This window comes from Schistocerca gregaria, chromosome 10 (assembly GCF_023897955.1).
Source record: "Schistocerca gregaria isolate iqSchGreg1 chromosome 10, iqSchGreg1.2, whole genome shotgun sequence".
NCBI lineage: Eukaryota > Metazoa > Arthropoda > Insecta > Orthoptera > Acrididae > Schistocerca > Schistocerca gregaria.
In genome coordinates this window covers 32,302,419-32,321,305 of record NC_064929.1, presented here as the reverse complement: position 1 = coordinate 32,321,305, position 18,887 = coordinate 32,302,419, and the positions used below count along the sequence as shown (strand labels likewise).

Below are 18,887 nucleotides of genomic sequence, written 5' to 3'. Positions count from 1 at the left end.
CTTGGCACTCACCCACGCAGCCGACTTTTCCGACTTTCCACGACGCTCACGCTAGTGACAGCATTATTTATAGTTCGACGTCGCGCAAAAGCGAATGAGCACATTTCGCCTACGGCTTAGGCCGCCCTCCTAGAGTGGCTGCTCGGTGTCTGCAGGCAGCAAGGGTCTGCTAGCTTCCTGTGTTCGCACCTATGTCACCTGTGCTTGCTTGTCAGAGACAGACTATCGCAAAACATACAACTCACTCCATGAATTGATTGCTACGGCATCTGTTATCAGCAGTCACAACTAGCAACACCAGTAGCAGCCGACTGCACGCAAAGAATAGGAATGTGCAGTGGGATTTACGTGAACTCGGCGCAAGGCAGATCTTTCCGACATAGGCTTGAGAATCTTACGGGAACACTTGTACTGTTTCTAAATTAAGTGTAGGCGTGGGAGGAGGGTGCTTCCCGCGCTTGCCAATTGTGGATGCTAATCATTCGCTTGTATCTTCCTAGACACATCTGCAGGCTGAGAATTATTTCACTTGCATGGCAAGGTGCGCATGTAGGTGTGTTAAAAATTCTGGAGGCACTGGGTATTGATCCCAGTACCTCACGCTTACTAAGCGAGCGCTCTACCATCTGAGCTACGCCCGCCCGCCCGAAGACTAATGGTGCTACATACAGCCATATAGAAGACACAGACCCTTGCACTCCCATTATTCAGCAGACAAACACTACTCTCTATGTATCCGTTAGGGTGTACTTCAGGTTTCGTGCATTCTGTATCGAATCGTAGTTGGCCACAATGAAAGTGGCACATATAACGTTGAAAATAGAGTTCGGACACCGCTCTGAATAAGACGAACGTGTTGTCCACCCTCTAGACTTCAATGAGGTTAAGCCGTGATACCTAAGACAGATCTGCACTCGATGACACCTCGATAAAAGCCGGTCCCCACACTTACATCTTGCTCTCCTTACGTCAGTATACATCATATCAGTCTGTGACGCTGGCTTTGCAACATCTTGCGTGCCTTTAGGTTCGCCGCGACCAACACTTACAATGCACTGACCACAAAAAATGGAGGCGCCGCGTCTCGAACCCTGCACCTTTCTAATGCGAAGCGAACGCTCTACCAACTGAGCTACGCCCCAGGAACGACCAAAATGCGCTATTCCCCATTCTTTGCGACTCTGATGCGCACGGACACGATGGTTGGTTGGTTTGTAGCGGTGAAGGGAGCAGAGTACAAAGGCGCGGACACGTTCATATACACAAAAGTTCCAAGTAGTTTCGATGCTCTGGTATTACAAATGCAAATTCCGTCTGTTTTTAACGTCTTAAATTGAAAGAGCCGTCACAAATTGCTCCGTTTTCACTCCTTGTCGACAATCATACAGCACCTGAGGTAACAAACACATCTCGAGCCCCATTGTGCACTCCATTATTCATGCCAACTCAGTGCCTCGCTCTTTACTACTGTGTACTAATCTTGTCGTCCAACTGCAAAACACTGGGCCACAACAAGTTTCCGCGTCTCCATTGCACTGCGCATACTACAAAACGCTCCCCAAACTTGGCACTCACCCACGCAGCCGACTTTTCCGACTTTCCACGACGCCCACGCAACGCTCACGCTAGTGACAGCATTATTTATAGTTCGTCGTCGCGCCAAAGCGAATGAGTACATTTTGGCTACGGCTTAGGCCGCCCTCCTAGAGTGGCTGCTCGGTGTCTGCAGGCAGCGAGGGTCTGCTAGCTTCCTGTGTTCGCACCTATGTCACCTGTGCTTGCTTGTCAGACACAGACTATCGCAAAACATACAACTCAACCCATGAATTGATTGCTACGGCATCTGTTATCAGCAGTCACAACTAGCAACACCAGCAGCAGCCGACTGCACGCAAAGAATAGGAATGTGCAGTGGGATTTACGTGAACTCGTCGCAAGGCAGATCTTTCCGACATAGGCTTGAGAATCTTACGGGAACACTTGTACTGTTTCTAAATAAAGTGGTGGCGTGGGAGGAGGGTGCTCCCCGCGCACTAATAACAGCACGCTTGCCAATTGTGGATGCTAACCATTCGCTTGTATCTTCCTAGACACATCTGCAGGCTGAGAATTATTCCACTTGCATGGCAAGGTGCGCATGTAGGTGTGTTAAAAATTCTGGAGGCACTGGGTATTGATCCCAGTACCTCACGCTTACTAAGCGAGCGCTCTACCATCTGAGCTACGCCCGCTCCCCCGAAGACTCATGGTGCTACATAAAGCCATATAGAAGATACAGACCCTTGCACTCCCATTATTCAGCAGACAAACACTACTCTCTATGTATCCGTTAGGGTGTCTTTCAGGTTTCGTGCATTCTGTATCGAATCGTAGTTCGCCACACTGAAAGTGGCACGTATAACGTCGAAAATAGAGTTCGGACACCGCTCTGAGTAAGACGAACGTGTTGTCCACCCTCTAGACTTCAATGAGGTTAAGCCGTGATACCTAAGACAGATCTGCACTCGATGACACCTCGATTACAGCCGGTCCCCACACTTACATCTTGCTCTCCTTACGTCAGTATACATCATATCAGTTTGTGACGCTGGCTTTGCAACATCTTGCGTGCCTTTAGGTTCGCCGCGACCAGCACTTACAATGCACTGCCCACAAAAAATTGAGGCGCCGCGGCTTGAACCCTGCACCTTTCTCATGCGAAGCGAACGCTCTACCATCTCGGCTACGCCCCAGGCACGACCAAACTGCGCTATTCCCCATTCTTTGCGACTCTGATGCGCACGGACACGATGGTTGGTTGGTTTGTAGCGGTGAAGGGAGCAGAGTACAAAGGCGCGGACACGTTCATATACACAAAAGTTCCAAGTAGTTTCGATGCTCTGGTATTACAAATGCAAATTCCGTCTGTTTTTAACGTCTTAAATTGAAAGAGCCGTCACAAATTGCTCCGTTTTCACTCCTTGTCGACAATCATACAGCACCTGAGGTAACAAACACATCTCGAGCCAAATTGTGCACTCCATTATTCATGCCAACTCAATGCCTCGCTCTTTACTACTGTGTACTAATCTTGTCGTCCAACTGCAAAACACTGGGCCACAACAAGTTTCAAAAAAATGGTTCAAATGGCTCTGAGCACTATGGGACTCAACTGCTGTGGTCATTAGTCCCCTAGAACTTAGAACTACTTAAACCTAACTAACCTAAGGACATCACACACATCCACGCCCGAGGCAGGAATCGAACCTGCGACCGTAGCAGTCGCACGGTTCCGGACTGCGCGCCTAGAACCGCGAGACCACCGCGGGCGGCAACAAGTTTCCGCGTCTCCATTGCACTGCGCATACTACAAAACGCTCCCCAAACTTTGCACTCACCCACGCAGCCGACTTTTCCGACTTTCCACGACGCTCACGCTAGTGACAGCATTATTTATAGTTCGACGTCGCGCCAAAGCGAATGAGCACATTTCGCCTACGGCTTAGGCAGCCCTCCTAGTGTGGCTGCTCGGTGTCTGCAGGCAGCGAGGGTCTGCTAGCTTCCTGTGTTCGCACCTATGTCACCTGTGCTTGCTTGTCAGAGACAGACTATCGCAAAACATACAACTCACTCCATGAATTGATTGCTACGGCATCTGTTATCAGCAGTCACACCTAGCAACACCAGTAGCAGCCGACTGCACGCAAAGAATAGGAATGTGCAGTGGGATTTACGTGAACTCGGCGCAAGGCAGATCTTTCCGACATAGGCTTGGGAATCTTACGGGAACACTTGTACTGTTTCTAAATAAAGTGGTGGCGTGGGAGGAGGGTGCTTCCCGCCCACTAATAACAGCACGCTTGCCAATTGTGGATGCTAATCATTCGCTTGTATCTTCCTAGACACATCTGCAGGCTGAGAATTATTCCACTTGCATGGCAAGGTGCGCATGTAGGTGTGTTAAAAATTCTGGAGGCACTGGGTATTGATCCCAGTACCTCTCGCATACTAAGCGAGCGCTCTACCATCTGAGTTACGCCCGCCCCCCACGAAGACTAATGGTGCTACATACAGCCATATAGACGACACAGACCCTTGCACTCCCATTATTCAGCAGACAAACACTACTCTCTATGTATCCATTAGGGTGTACTTCAGGTTTCGTGCATTCTGTATCGAATCGTAGTTGGCCACAATGAAAGTGGCACGTATAACGTAGAAAATAGAGTTCGGACACCGCTCTGAGTAAGACGAACGTGTTGTCCACCCTCTAGACTTCAATGAGGTTAAGCCGTGATACGTAAGACATCTGCACTCGATGACACCTCGTAACAGCCGGTCCCCACACTTACATCTTGCTCTCCTTACGTCAGTATACATCATATCAGTCTGTGACGCTGGCTTTGCAACATCTTGCGTGCCTTTAGGTTCGCCGCGACCAACACTTACAATGCACTGACCACAAAAAATTTAGGCGCCGCGGCTTGAAACCTGCACCTTTCACATGCGAAGCGAACGCTCTACCAACTGAGCTACGCCCCAGGCACGACCAAACTGCGCTATTCGCCATTCTTTGCGACTCTGATGCGCACGGACACGATGGTTGGTTGGTTTGTAGCGGTGAAGGGAGCAGAGTACAAAGGCGCGGACACGTTCATATACACAAAAGTTCCAAGTAGTTTCGATGCTCTGGTATTACAAATGCAAATTCCGTCTGTTTTTAACGTCTTAAATTGAAAGAGCCGTCACAAATTGCTCCGTTTTCACTCCTTGTCGACAATCATACAGCACCTGAGGTAACAAACACATCTCGAGCCCCATTGTGCACTCCATTATTCATGCCAACTCAGTGCCTCGCTCTTTACTACTGTGTACTAATCTTGTCGTCCAACTGCAAAACACTGGGCCACAACAAGTTTCCGCGTCTCCATTGCACTGCGCATACTACAAAACGCTCCCCAAACTTGGCACTCACCCACGCAGCCGACTTTTCCGACTTTCCACGACGCTCACGCTAGTGACAGCATTATTTATAGTTCGACGTCGCGCCACAGCGAATGAGCACATTTCGCCTACGGCTTAGGCCGCCCTCCTAGTGTGGCTGCTCGGTGTCTGCAGGCAGCGAGGGTTTGCAAGCTTCCTGTGTTCGCACCTATGTCACCTATGCTTGCTTGTCAGAGACAGACTATCGCAAAACATACAACTCACTCCATGAATTGATTGCTACGGCATCTGTTATCAGCAGTCACAACTAGCAACACCAGTAGCAGCCGACTGCTCGCAAAGAATAGGAATGTGCAGTGGGATTTACGTGAACTCGGCGCAAGGCAGATCTTTCCGACATAGGCTTGAGAATCTTACGGGAACACTTGTACTGTTTCTAAATAAAGTGGTGGCGTGGGAGGAGGGTGCTCCCCGCGCACTAATAACAGCACGCTTGCCAATTGTGGATGCTAATCATTCGCTTGTATCTTCCTAGACACATCTGCAGGCTGAGAATTATTCCACTTGCATGGCAAGGTGCGCATGTAGGTGTGTTAAAAATTCTGGAGGCACTGGGTATTGATCCCAGTACCTCTCGCATACTAAGCGAGCGCTCTACCATCTGAGCTACGCCCGCCCCCCACGAAGACTAATGGTGCTACATACAGCCATATAGACGACACAGACCCTTGCACTCCCATTATTCAGCAGACAAACACTACTCTCTATGTATCCATTAGGGTGTACTTCAGGTTTCGTGCATTCTGTATCGAATCGTAGTTGGCCACAATGAAAGTGGCACGTATAACGTAGAAAATAGAGTTCGGACACCGCTCTGAGTAAGACGAACGTGTTGTCCACCCTCTAGACTTCAATGAGGTTAAGCCGTGATACCTAAGACAGATCTGCACTCAATGACACCTCGTAACAGCCGGTCCCCACACTTACATCTTGCTCTCCTTACGTCAGTATACATCATATCAGTCTGTGACGCTGGCTTTGCAACATCTTGCGTGCCTTTAGGTTCGCCGCGACCAACACTTACAATGCACTGACCACAAAAAATTGAGGCGCCGCGGCTTGAACCCTGCACCTTTCACATGCGAAGCGAACGCTCTACCAACTGAGCTACGCCCCAGGCACGACCAAACTGCGCTATTCGCCATTCTTTGCGACTCTGATGCGCACGGACACGATGGTTGGTTGGTTTGTAGCGGTGAAGGGAGCAGAGTACAAAGGCGCGGACACGTTCATATACACAAAAGTTCCAAGTAGTTTCGATGCTCTGGTATTACAAATGCAAATTCCGTCTGTTTTTAACGTCTTAAATTGAAAGAGCCGTCACAAATTGCTCCGTTTTCACTCCTTGTCGACAATCATACAGCACCTGAGGTAACAAACACATCTCGAGCCCCATTGTGCACTCCATTATTCATGCCAACTCAGTGCCTCGCTCTTTACTACTGTGTACTAATCTTGTCGTCCAACTGCAAAACACTGGGCCACAACAAGTTTCCGCGTCTCCATTGCACTGCCCATACTACAAAACGCTCCCCAAACTTGGCACTCACCCACGCAGCCGACTTTTCCGACTTTCCACGACGCTCACGCTAGTGACAGCATTATTTATAGTTCGACGTCGCGCCAAAGCGAATGAGCACATTTCGCCTACGGCTTAGGCAGCCCTCCTAGTGTGGCTGCTCGGTGTCTGCAGGCAGCGAGGGTCTGCTAGCTTCCTGTGTTCGCACCTATGTCACCTGTGCTTGCTTGTCAGAGACAGACTATCGCAAAACATACAACTCACTCCATGAATTGATTGCTACGGCATCTGTTATCAGCAGTCACAACTAGCAACACCAGTAGCAGCCGACTGCACGCAAAGAATAGGAATGTGCAGTGGGATTTACGTGAACTCGGCGCAAGGCAGATCTTTCCGACATAGGCTTGAGAATCTTACGGGAACACTTGTACTGTTTCTAAATAAAGTGGTGGCGTGGGAGGAGGGTGCTCCCCGCGCACTAATAACAGCACGCTTGCCAATTGTGGATGCTAATCATTCGCTTGTATCTTCCTAGACACATCTGCAGGCTGAGAATTATTCCACTTGCATGGCAAGGTGCGCATGTAGGTGTGTTAAAAATTCTGGAGGCACTGGGTATTGATCCCAGTACCTCTCGCATACTAAGCGAGCGCTCTACCATCTGAGCTACGCCCGCCCCCCACGAAGACTAATGGTGCTACATACAGCCATATAGACGACACAGACCCTTGCACTCCCATTATTCAGCAGACAAACACTACTCTCTATGTATCCATTAGGGTGTACTTCAGGTTTCGTGCATTCTGTATCGAATCGTAGTTGGCCACAATGAAAGTGGCACGTATAACGTAGAAAATAGAGTTCGGACACCGCTCTGAGTAAGACGAACGTGTTGTCCACCCTCTAGACTTCAATGAGGTTAAGCCGTGATACCTAAGACAGATCTGCACTCAATGACACCTCGTAACAGCCGGTCCCCACACTTACATCTTGCTCTCCTTACGTCAGTATACATCATATCAGTCTGTGACGCTGGCTTTGCAACATCTTGCGTGCCTTTAGGTTCGCCGCGACCAACACTTACAATGCACTGACCACAAAAAATTGAGGCGCCGCGGCTTGAACCCTGCACCTTTCACATGCGAAGCGAACGCTCTACCAACTGAGCTACGCCCCAGGCACGACCAAACTGCGCTATTCCCCATTCTTTGCGACTCTGATGCGCACGGACACGATGGTTGGTTGGTTTGTAGCGGTGAAGGGAGCAGAGTACAAAGGCGCGGACACGTTCATATACACAAAAGTTCCAAGTAGTTTCGATGCTCTGGTATTACAAATGCAAATTCCGTCTGTTTTTAACGTCTTAAATTGAAAGAGCCGTCACAAATTGCTCCGTTTTCACTCCTTGTCGACAATCATACAGCACCTGAGGTAACAAACACATCTCGAGCCCCATTGTGCACTCCATTATTCATGCCAACTCAGTGCCTCGCTCTTTACTACTGTGTACTAATCTTGTCGTCCAACTGCAAAACACTGGGCCACAACAAGTTTCCGCGTCTCCATTGCACTGCGCATACTACAAAACGCTCCCCAAACTTGGCACTCACCCACGCAGCCGACTTTTCCGACTTTCCACGACGCTCACGCTAGTGACAGCATTATTTATAGTTCGACGTCGCGCCACAGCGAATGAGCACATTTCGCCTACGGCTTAGGCCGCCCTCCTAGTGTGGCTGCTCGGTGTCTGCAGGCAGCGAGGGTTTGCAAGCTTCCTGTGTTCGCACCTATGTCACCTATGCTTGCTTGTCAGAGACAGACTATCGCAAAACATACAACTCACTCCATGAATTGATTGCTACGGCATCTGTTATCAGCAGTCACAACTAGCAACACCAGTAGCAGCCGACTGCTCGCAAAGAATAGGAATGTGCAGTGGGATTTACGTGAACTCGGCGCAAGGCAGATCTTTCCGACATAGGCTTGAGAATCTTACGGGAACACTTGTACTGTTTCTAAATAAAGTGGTGGCGTGGGAGGAGGGTGCTCCCCGCGCACTAATAACAGCACGCTTGCCAATTGTGGATGCTAATCATTCGCTTGTATCTTCCTAGACACATCTGCAGGCTGAGAATTATTCCACTTGCATGGCAAGGTGCGCATGTAGGTGTGTTAAAAATTCTGGAGGCACTGGGTATTGATCCCAGTACCTCTCGCATACTAAGCGAGCGCTCTACCATCTGAGCTACGCCCGCCCCCCACGAAGACTAATGGTGCTACATACAGCCATATAGACGACACAGACCCTTGCACTCCCATTATTCAGCAGACAAACACTACTCTCTATGTATCCATTAGGGTGTACTTCAGGTTTCGTGCATTCTGTATCGAATCGTAGTTGGCCACAATGAAAGTGGCACGTATAACGTAGAAAATAGAGTTCGGACACCGCTCTGAGTAAGACGAACGTGTTGTCCACCCTCTAGACTTCAATGAGGTTAAGCCGTGATACCTAAGACAGATCTGCACTCAATGACACCTCGTAACAGCCGGTCCCCACACTTACATCTTGCTCTCCTTACGTCAGTATACATCATATCAGTCTGTGACGCTGGCTTTGCAACATCTTGCGTGCCTTTAGGTTCGCCGCGACCAACACTTACAATGCACTGACCACAAAAAATTGAGGCGCCGCGGCTTGAACCCTGCACCTTTCACATGCGAAGCGAACGCTCTACCAACTGAGCTACGCCCCAGGCACGACCAAACTGCGCTATTCCCCATTCTTTGCGACTCTGATGCGCACGGACACGATGGTTGGTTGGTTTGTAGCGGTGAAGGGAGCAGAGTACAAAGGCGCGGACACGTTCATATACACAAAAGTTCCAAGTAGTTTCGATGCTCTGGTATTACAAATGCAAATTCCGTCTGTTTTTAACGTCTTAAATTGAAAGAGCCGTCACAAATTGCTCCGTTTTCACTCCTTGTCGACAATCATACAGCACCTGAGGTAACAAACACATCTCGAGCCCCATTGTGCACTCCATTATTCATGCCAACTCAGTGCCTCGCTCTTTACTACTGTGTACTAATCTTGTCGTCCAACTGCAAAACACTGGGCCACAACAAGTTTCCGCGTCTCCATTGCACTGCGCATACTACAAAACGCTCCCCAAACTTGGCACTCACCCACGCAGCCGACTTTTCCGACTTTCCACGACGCTCACGCTAGTGACAGCATTATTTATAGTTCGACGTCGCGCCACAGCGAATGAGCACATTTCGCCTACGGCTTAGGCCGCCCTCCTAGTGTGGCTGCTCGGTGTCTGCAGGCAGCGAGGGTTTGCAAGCTTCCTGTGTTCGCACCTATGTCACCTATGCTTGCTTGTCAGAGACAGACTATCGCAAAACATACAACTCACTCCATGAATTGATTGCTACGGCATCTGTTATCAGCAGTCACAACTAGCAACACCAGTAGCAGCCGACTGCTCGCAAAGAATAGGAATGTGCAGTGGGATTTACGTGAACTCGGCGCAAGGCAGATCTTTCCGACATAGGCTTGAGAATCTTACGGGAACACTTGTACTGTTTCTAAATAAAGTGGTGGCGTGGGAGGAGGGTGCTTCCCGCGCACTAATAACAGCTCGCTTGCCAATTGTGGATGCTAGTCATTCGCTTGTATCTTCCTAGACACATCTGCAGGCTGAGAATTATTCCACTTGCATGGCAAGGTGCGCATGTAGGTGTGTTAAAAATTCTGGAGGCACTGGGTATTGATCCCAGTACCTCTCGCATACTAAGCGAGCGCTCTACCATCTAAGCTACGCCCGCCTCCCACGAACACTAATGGTGCTACATACAGCCATGTAGACGACACAGACCCTTGCACTCCCATTATTCAGCAGACAAACACTACTCTCTATGTATCCATTAGGGTGTACTTCAGGTTTCGTGCATTCTGTATCGAATCGTAGTTGGCCACAATGAAAGTGGCACGTATAACGTAGAAAATAGAGTTCGGACACCGCTCTGAGTAAGACGAACGTGTTGTCCACCCTCTAGACTTCAATGAGGTTAAGCCGTGATACCTAAGACAGATCTGCACTCAATGACACCTCGTAACAGCCGGTCCCCACACTTACATCTTGCTCTCCTTACGTCAGTATACATCATATCAGTCTGTGACGCTGGCTTTGCAACATCTTGCGTGCCTTTAGGTTCGCCGCGACCAACACTTACAATGCACTGACCACAAAAAATTGAGGCGCCGCGGCTTGAACCCTGCACCTTTCACATGCGAAGCGAACGCTCTACCAACTGAGCTACGCCCCAGGCACGACCAAACTGCGCTATTCCCCATTCTTTGCGACTCTGATGCGCACGGACACGATGGTTGGTTGGTTTGTAGCGGTGAAGGGAGCAGAGTACAAAGGCGCGGACACGTTCATATACACAAAAGTTCCAAGTAGTTTCGATGCTCTGGTATTACAAATGCAAATTCCGTCTGTTTTTAACGTCTTAAATTGAAAGAGCCGTCACAAATTGCTCCGTTTTCACTCCTTGTCGACAATCATACAGCACCTGAGGTAACAAACACATCTCGAGCCCCATTGTGCACTCCATTATTCATGCCAACTCAGTGCCTCGCTCTTTACTACTGTGTACTAATCTTGTCGTCCAACTGCAAAACACTGGGCCACAACAAGTTTCCGCGTCTCCATTGCACTGCGCATACTACAAAACGCTCCCCAAACTTGGCACTCACCCACGCAGCCGACTTTTCCGACTTTCCACGACGCTCACGCTAGTGACAGCATTATTTATAGTTCGACGTCGCGCCACAGCGAATGAGCACATTTCGCCTACGGCTTAGGCCGCCCTCCTAGTGTGGCTGCTCGGTGTCTGCAGGCAGCGAGGGTTTGCAAGCTTCCTGTGTTCGCACCTATGTCACCTATGCTTGCTTGTCAGAGACAGACTATCGCAAAACATACAACTCACTCCATGAATTGATTGCTACGGCATCTGTTATCAGCAGTCACAACTAGCAACACCAGTAGCAGCCGACTGCTCGCAAAGAATAGGAATGTGCAGTGGGATTTACGTGAACTCGGCGCAAGGCAGATCTTTCCGACATAGGCTTGAGAATCTTACGGGAACACTTGTACTGTTTCTAAATAAAGTGGTGGCGTGGGAGGAGGGTGCTTCCCGCGCACTAATAACAGCTCGCTTGCCAATTGTGGATGCTAGTCATTCGCTTGTATCTTCCTAGACACATCTGCAGGCTGAGAATTATTCCACTTGCATGGCAAGGTGCGCATGTAGGTGTGTTAAAAATTCTGGAGGCACTGGGTATTGATCCCAGTACCTCTCGCATACTAAGCGAGCGCTCTACCATCTAAGCTACGCCCGCCTCCCACGAACACTAATGGTGCTACATACAGCCATGTAGACGACACAGACCCTTGCACTCCCATTATTCAGCAGACAAACACTACTCTCTATGTATCCATTAGGGTGTACTTCAGGTTTCGTGCATTCTGTATCGAATCGTAGTTGGCCACAATGAAAGTGGCACGTATAACGTAGAAAATAGAGTTCGGACACCGCTCTGAGTAAGACGAACGTGTTGTCCACCCTCTAGACGTCAATGAGGTTAAGCCGTGATACCTAAGACAGATCTGCACTCGATGACACCTCGATAACAGCCGGTCCCCACACTTACATCTTGCTCTCCTTACGTCAGTATACATCATATCAGTCTGTGACGCTGGCTTTGCAACATCTTGCGTGCCTTTAGGTTCGCCGCGACCAACACTTACAATGCACTGACCACAAAAAATTGAGGCGCCGCGGCTTGAACCCTGCACCTCTCACATGCGAAGCGAACGCTTTACCAACTGAGCTACGCCCCAGGCACGATCAAACTGTGCTATTCCACATTCTTTGCGACTCTGATGCGCACGGACACGATGGTTGGTTGGTTTGTAGCGGTGAAGGGAGCAGAGTACAAAGGCGCGGACACGTTCATATACACAAAAGTTCCAAGTAGTTTCGATGCTCTGGTATTACAAATGCAAATTCCGTCTGTTTTTAACGTCTTAAATTGAAAGAGCCGTCACAAATTGCTCCGTTTTCACTCCTTGTCGACAATCATACAGCACCTGAGGTAACAAACACATCTCGAGCCCCATTGTGCACTCCATTATTCATGCCAACTCAGTGCCTCGCTCTTTACTACTGTGTACTAATCTTGTCGTCCAACTGCAAAACACTGGGCCACAAGTTTCCGCGTCTCCATTGCACTGCGCATACTACAAAACGCTCCCTAAACTTGGCACTCACCCACGCAGCCGACTTTTCCGACTTTCCACGAAGCTCACGCAACGCTCACGCTAGTGACAGCATTATTTATAGTTCGACGTCGCGCGAAAGCGAATGAGCACATTTCGCCTACGGCTTAGGCCGCCCTCCTAGAGTGGCTGCTCGGTGTCTGCAGGCAGCGAGGGTCTGCTAGCTTCCTGGGTTCGCACCTATGTCATCTGTGCTTGCTTGTCAGAGACAGACTATCGCAAAACATACAACTCACTCCATGAATTGATTGCTACGGCATCTGTTATCAGCAGTCACAACTAGCAACACCAGAAGCAGCCGACTGCACGCAAAGAATAGGAATGTGCAGTGGGATTTACGTGAACTCGGCGCAAGACAGATCTTTCCGACATAGGCTTGAGAATCTTACGGGAACACTTGTACTGATTCTAAATAAAGTGGTGGCGATGGGGGAGGGTGCTCCCCGCGCACTAATAACAGCACGCTTGCCAATTGTGGATGCTAATCATTCGCTTGTATCTTCCTAGACACATCTGCAGGCTGAGAATTATTCCACTTGCATGTCAAGGTGTGCATGTAGGTGTGTTAAAAATTCTGGAGGCACTGGGTATTTTTCCCAGTACCTCTCGCATAGTAAGCGAGCGCTCTACCATCTGAGCTACGACCGCCCCCCACGAAGACTAATGGTGCTACATACAGCCATATAGACGACACAGACCCTTGCACTCCCATTATTCAGCAGACAAACACTACTCTCTATGTATCCATTAGGGTGTACTTCAGGTTTCGTACATTCTGTATCGAATCGTAGTTGGCCACAATGAAAGTGGCACGTATAACGTTGAAAATAGAGTTCGGACACCGCTCTGAGTAAGACGAACGTGTTGTCCACACTCTAGACTTCAATGAGGTTAAGCCGTGATACCTAAGACAGATCTGCACTCGATGACACCTCGATAACAGCCGGTCCCCACACTTACATCTTGCTCTCCTTACGTCAGTATACATCATATCAGTCTGTGACGCTGGCTTTGCAACATCTTGCGTGCCTTTAGGTTCGCCGCGACCAACACTTACAATGCACTGACCACAAAAAATTGAGGCGCCAAGGCTTGAACCCTGCACCTTTCACATGCGAAGCGAACGCTCTACCAACTGAGCTACGCCCCAGGCACGACCAAACTGCGCTATTCCCCATTCTTTGCGACTCTGATGCGCACGGACACGATGGTTGGTTGGTTTGTAGCGGTGAAGGGAGCAGAGTACAAAGGCGCGGACACGTTCATATACACAAAAGTTCCAAGTAGTTTCGATGCTCTGGTATTACAAATGCAAATTCCGTCTGTTTTTAACGTCTTAAATTGAAAGAGCCGTCACAAATTGCTCCGTTTTCACTCCTTGTCGACAATCATACAGCACCTGAGGTAACAAACACATCTCGAGCCCCATTGTGCACTCCATTATTCATGCCATCTCAGTGCCTCGCTCTTTACTACTGTGTACTAATCTTGTCGTCCAACTGCAAAACACTGGGCCACAAGTTTCCGCGTCTCCATTGCACTGCGCATACTACAAAACGCTCCCTAAACTTGGCACTCACCCACGCGGCCGACTTTTCCGACTTTCCACGAAGCTCACCAAACGCTCACGCTAGTGACAGCATTATTTATAGTTCGACGTCGCGCCAAAGCGAATGAGCACATTTCGCCTACGGCTTAGGCCGCCCTCCTACTACGGCTGCTCGGTGTCTGCAGGCAGCGAGGGTCTGCTAGCGTCCTGTGTTCGCACCTATGTCACCTGTGCTTGCTTGTCAGAGACAGACTATCGCAAAACATACAACTCACTCCATGAATTGATTGCTACGGCATCTGTTATCAGCAGTCACAACTAGCAACACCAGTAGCAGCCAACTGCACGCAAAGAATAGGAATGTGCAGTGGGATTTACGTGAACTCGGCGCAAGGCAGATCTTTCCGACATAGGCTTGACAATCGTACGGGAACACTTGTACTGATTCTAAATAAAGTGGTGGCGATGGAGGAGGGTGCTCCCCGTGCACTAATAACAGCACGCTTGCCAATTGTGGATGCTAATCATTCGCTTGTATCTTCCTAGACACATCTGCAGGCTGAGAATTATTCCACTTGCATGGCAAGGTGTGCATGCAGGTGTGCTAAAAATTCTGGAGGCACTGGGTATTGATCCCAGTACCTCTCGCATACTAAGCGAGCGCTCTACCATCTGAGCTACGCCCGCCCCCCACGAAGACTAATGGTGCTACATACAGCCATATAGACGACACAGACCCTTGCACTCCCATTATTCAGCAGACAAACACTACTCTCTATGTATCCGTTAGGGTGTACTTCAGGTTTCGTGCATTCTGTATCGAATCGTAGTTGGCCACAATGAAAGTGGCACGTATAACGTTGAAAATAGAGTTCGGACACCGCTCTGAGTAAGACGAACGTTTTGTCCACCCTCTAGACTTCAATGATGTTAAGCTGTGATACCTAAGACACATCTGCACTCGATGACACCTCGATAACAGCCGGTCCCCACACTTACATCTTGCTCTCCTTACGTCAGTATACATCATATCAGTCTGTGACGCTGGCTTTGCAACATCTTGCGTGCATTTAGGTTCGCCGCGACCAACACTTACAATGCACTGACCACAAAAAATTGAGGCGCTGCGGCTTGAACCCTGCACCTTTCACATGCGAAGCGAACGCTCTACCAACTGAGCTACGCCCCATGCACGACCAAACTGCGCTATTCCCCATTCTTTGCGACTCTGATGCGCACGGACACGATGGTTGGTTGGTTTGTAGCGGTGAAGGGAGCAGAGTACAAAGGCGCGGACACGTTCATATACACAAAAGTTAAAAGTAGTTTCGATGCTCTGGTATTACAAATGCAAATTCCGTCTGTTTTTAACGTCTTAAATTGAAAGAGCCGTCACAAATTGCTCCGTTTTCACTCCTTGTCGACAATCATACAGCACCTGAGGTAACAAACACATCTCGAGCCCCATTGTGCACTCCATTATTCATGCCAACTCAGTGCCTCGCTCTTTACTACTGTGTACTAATCTTGTCGTCCAACTGCAAAACACTGGGCCACAACAAGTTTCCGCGTCTCCATTGCACTGCGCATACTACAAAACGCTCCCCAAACTTGGCACTCACCCACGCAGCCGACTTTTCCGACTTTCCACGACGCTCACGCAACGCTCACGCTAGTGACAGCATTATTTATAGTTCGACGTCGCGCCAAAGCGAATGAGCACATTTCGCCTACGGCTTAGGCCGCCCTCCTACTACGGCTGCTCGGTGTCTGCAGGCAGCGAGGGTCTGCTAGCTTCCTGTGTTCGCACCTATGTCATCTGTGCTTGCTTGTCAGAGACAGACTATCGCTAAACATACAACTCACTCCATGAATTGATTGCTACGGCATCCGTTATCAGCAGTCACAACTAGCAACACCAGTAGCAGCCGACTGCACGCAAAGAATAGGAATGTGCAGTGGGATTTACGTGAACTCGGCGCAAGGCAGATCTTTCCGACATAGGCTTGAGAATCTTACGGGAACACTTGTACTGTTTCTAAATAAAGTGGTGGCGTGGGAGGAGGGTGCTTCCCGCGCACTAATAACAGCACGCTTGCCAATTGTGGATGCTAATCATTCGCTTGTATCTTCCTAGACACATCTGCAGGCTGAGAATTATTCCACTTGCATGGCAAGGTGCGCATGTAGGTGTGTTACAAATTCTGGAGGCACTGGGTATTGATCCCAGTACCTCTCGCACACTAAGCGAGCGCTCTGCCATCTGAGCTACGCCCGCCCCCCACGCTACATACAGCCATATAGACGACACAGACCCTTGCACTCCCATTATTCAGCAGACAAACACTACTCTCTATGTATCCATTAGGGTGTACTTCAGGTTTCGTGCATTCTGTATCGAATCGTATTTGGCCACAATGAAAGTGGCACGTATAACGTTGAAAATAGAGTTCGGACACCGCTCTGAGTAAGACGAACGTGTTGTCCACCCTCTAGACTTCAATGAGGTTAAGCCGTGATACCTAAGACAGATCTGCACTCGATGACACCTCGATAACAGCCCGTCCCCACACTTACATCTTGCTCTCCTTACGTCAGTATACATCATATCAGTCTGTGACGCTGGCTTTGCAACATCTTGCGTGCCTTTAGGTTCGCCGCGAACAACACTTACAATGCACTGACCACAAAAATTGGAGGCGCCGCGGCTTGAACCCTGCACCTTACAAATACGAAGCGAACGCTCTACCAACTGAGCTACGCCCCAGGCACGACCAAACTGCGCTATTCCCCATTCTTTGCGACTCTGATGCGCACGGACACGATGGTTGGTTGGTTTGTAGCGGTGAAGGGAGCAGAGTACAAAGGCGCGGACTCGTTCATATACACAAAAGTTCCAAGTAGTTTCGATGCTCTGGTATTACAAATGCAAATTCCGTCTGTTTTTAACGTCTTAAATTGAAAGAGCCGTTACAAATTGCTCCGTTTTCACTCCTTGTCGACAATCATACAGCACCTGAGGTAACAAACACATCTCGAGCCCCATTGTGCACTCCATTATTCATGCCAACTCAGTGCCTCGCTCTTTACTACTGTGTACTAATCTTGTCGTCCAACTGCAAAACACTGGGCCACAACAAGTTTCCGCGTCTCCATTGCACTGCGCATACTACAAAACGCTCCCCAAACTTGGCACTCACCCACGCAGCCGACTTTTCCGACTTTCCACGAAGCTCACGCAACGCTCACGCTAGTGACAGCATTATTTATAGTTCGACGTCGCGCCAAAGCGAATGAGCACATTTCGCCTACGGCTTAGGCCGCCCTCATAGAGTGGATGCTCGGTGTCTGCAGGCAGCGAGGGTCTGCTAGCTTCCTGTGTTCGCACCTATGTCACCTGTGCTTGCTTGTCAGAGACAGACTATCGCAAAACATACAACTCACTCCATGAATTGATTGCTACGGCATCTGTTATCAGCAGTCACAACTAGCAACACCAGTAGCAGCCGACTGCACGCAAAGAATAGGAATGTGCAGTGGGATTTACGTGAACTCGGCGCAAGACAGATCTTTCCGACATAGGCTTGAGAATCTTACGGGAACACTTGTACTGATTCTAAATAAAGTGGTGGCGATGGAGGAGGGTGCTCCCCGCGCACTAATAACAGCACGCTTGCCAATTGTGGATGCTAATCATTCGCTTGTATCTTCCTAGACACATCTGCAGGCTGAGAATTATCCAACTTGCATGGCAAGGTGCGCATGTAGGTGTGTTAAAAATTCTGGAGGCAATGGGTAATGATCCCAGTACCTCTCGCATACTAAGCGAGCGCTCTACCATCTGAGCTACGCCCGCCCCCCACGCTACATACAGCCATATAGACGACACAGACCCTTGCACTCCCATTATTCAGCAGACAAACACTACTCTCTATGTATCCATTAGGGTGTACTTCAGGTTTCGTGCATTCTGTATCGAATCGTAGTTGGCCACAATGAAAGTGGCACGTATAACGTTGAAAATAGAGTTCGGACACCGCTCTGAGTAAGACGAACGTGTTGTCCACCCTGCAGACTTCAATGAGGTTAAGCCGTGATACCTAAGACAGATCTGCACTCGGTGACACCTCGATAACAGCCGGTCCCCACACTTACATCTTGCTCTCCTTATGTCAGTATACATCATATCAGTCTGTGACGCTGGCTTTGCAACATCTTGCGTGCCTCTAGGTTCGCCGCGACCAACACTTACAATGCACTGACCACAAAAAATGGAGGCGCCGCGGATTGAACCGTGGACCTTTCACATGTGAAGCGAACGCTCTACCAACTGAGCTACGCCCCAGGCACGACCAAACTGCGCTATTCCCCATTCTTTGCGACTCTGATGCGCACGGACACGATGGTTGGTTGGTTTGTAGCGGTGAAGGGAGGAGAGTACAAAGGCGCGGACACGTTCATATACACAAAAGTTCCAAGTAGT

The 18,887-nt window shown here is 49.3% G+C and overlaps 4 non-coding genes across 4 annotated transcripts; all 4 read right to left on the bottom strand.

The window, feature by feature from the left end:
• Nucleotides 1-6,027: 6,027 nt before the first annotated feature.
• Nucleotides 6,028-6,100, bottom strand: Trnaa-cgc (transfer RNA alanine (anticodon CGC)). Its single transcript has one exon. It is a non-coding gene; the product is annotated as a tRNA-Ala (tRNA).
• Nucleotides 6,101-7,606: 1,506 nt separating this feature from the next.
• Trnaa-cgc (transfer RNA alanine (anticodon CGC)) lies at nucleotides 7,607-7,679 on the bottom strand. The gene has a single exon. It is a non-coding gene; the product is annotated as a tRNA-Ala (tRNA).
• A 1,506-nt stretch (nucleotides 7,680-9,185) lies between these two features.
• Nucleotides 9,186-9,258, bottom strand: Trnaa-cgc (transfer RNA alanine (anticodon CGC)). Its single transcript has one exon. It is a non-coding gene; the product is annotated as a tRNA-Ala (tRNA).
• A 1,506-nt stretch (nucleotides 9,259-10,764) lies between these two features.
• Nucleotides 10,765-10,837, bottom strand: Trnaa-cgc (transfer RNA alanine (anticodon CGC)). Its single transcript has one exon. It is a non-coding gene; the product is annotated as a tRNA-Ala (tRNA).
• Nucleotides 10,838-18,887: the final 8,050 nt, after the last annotated feature.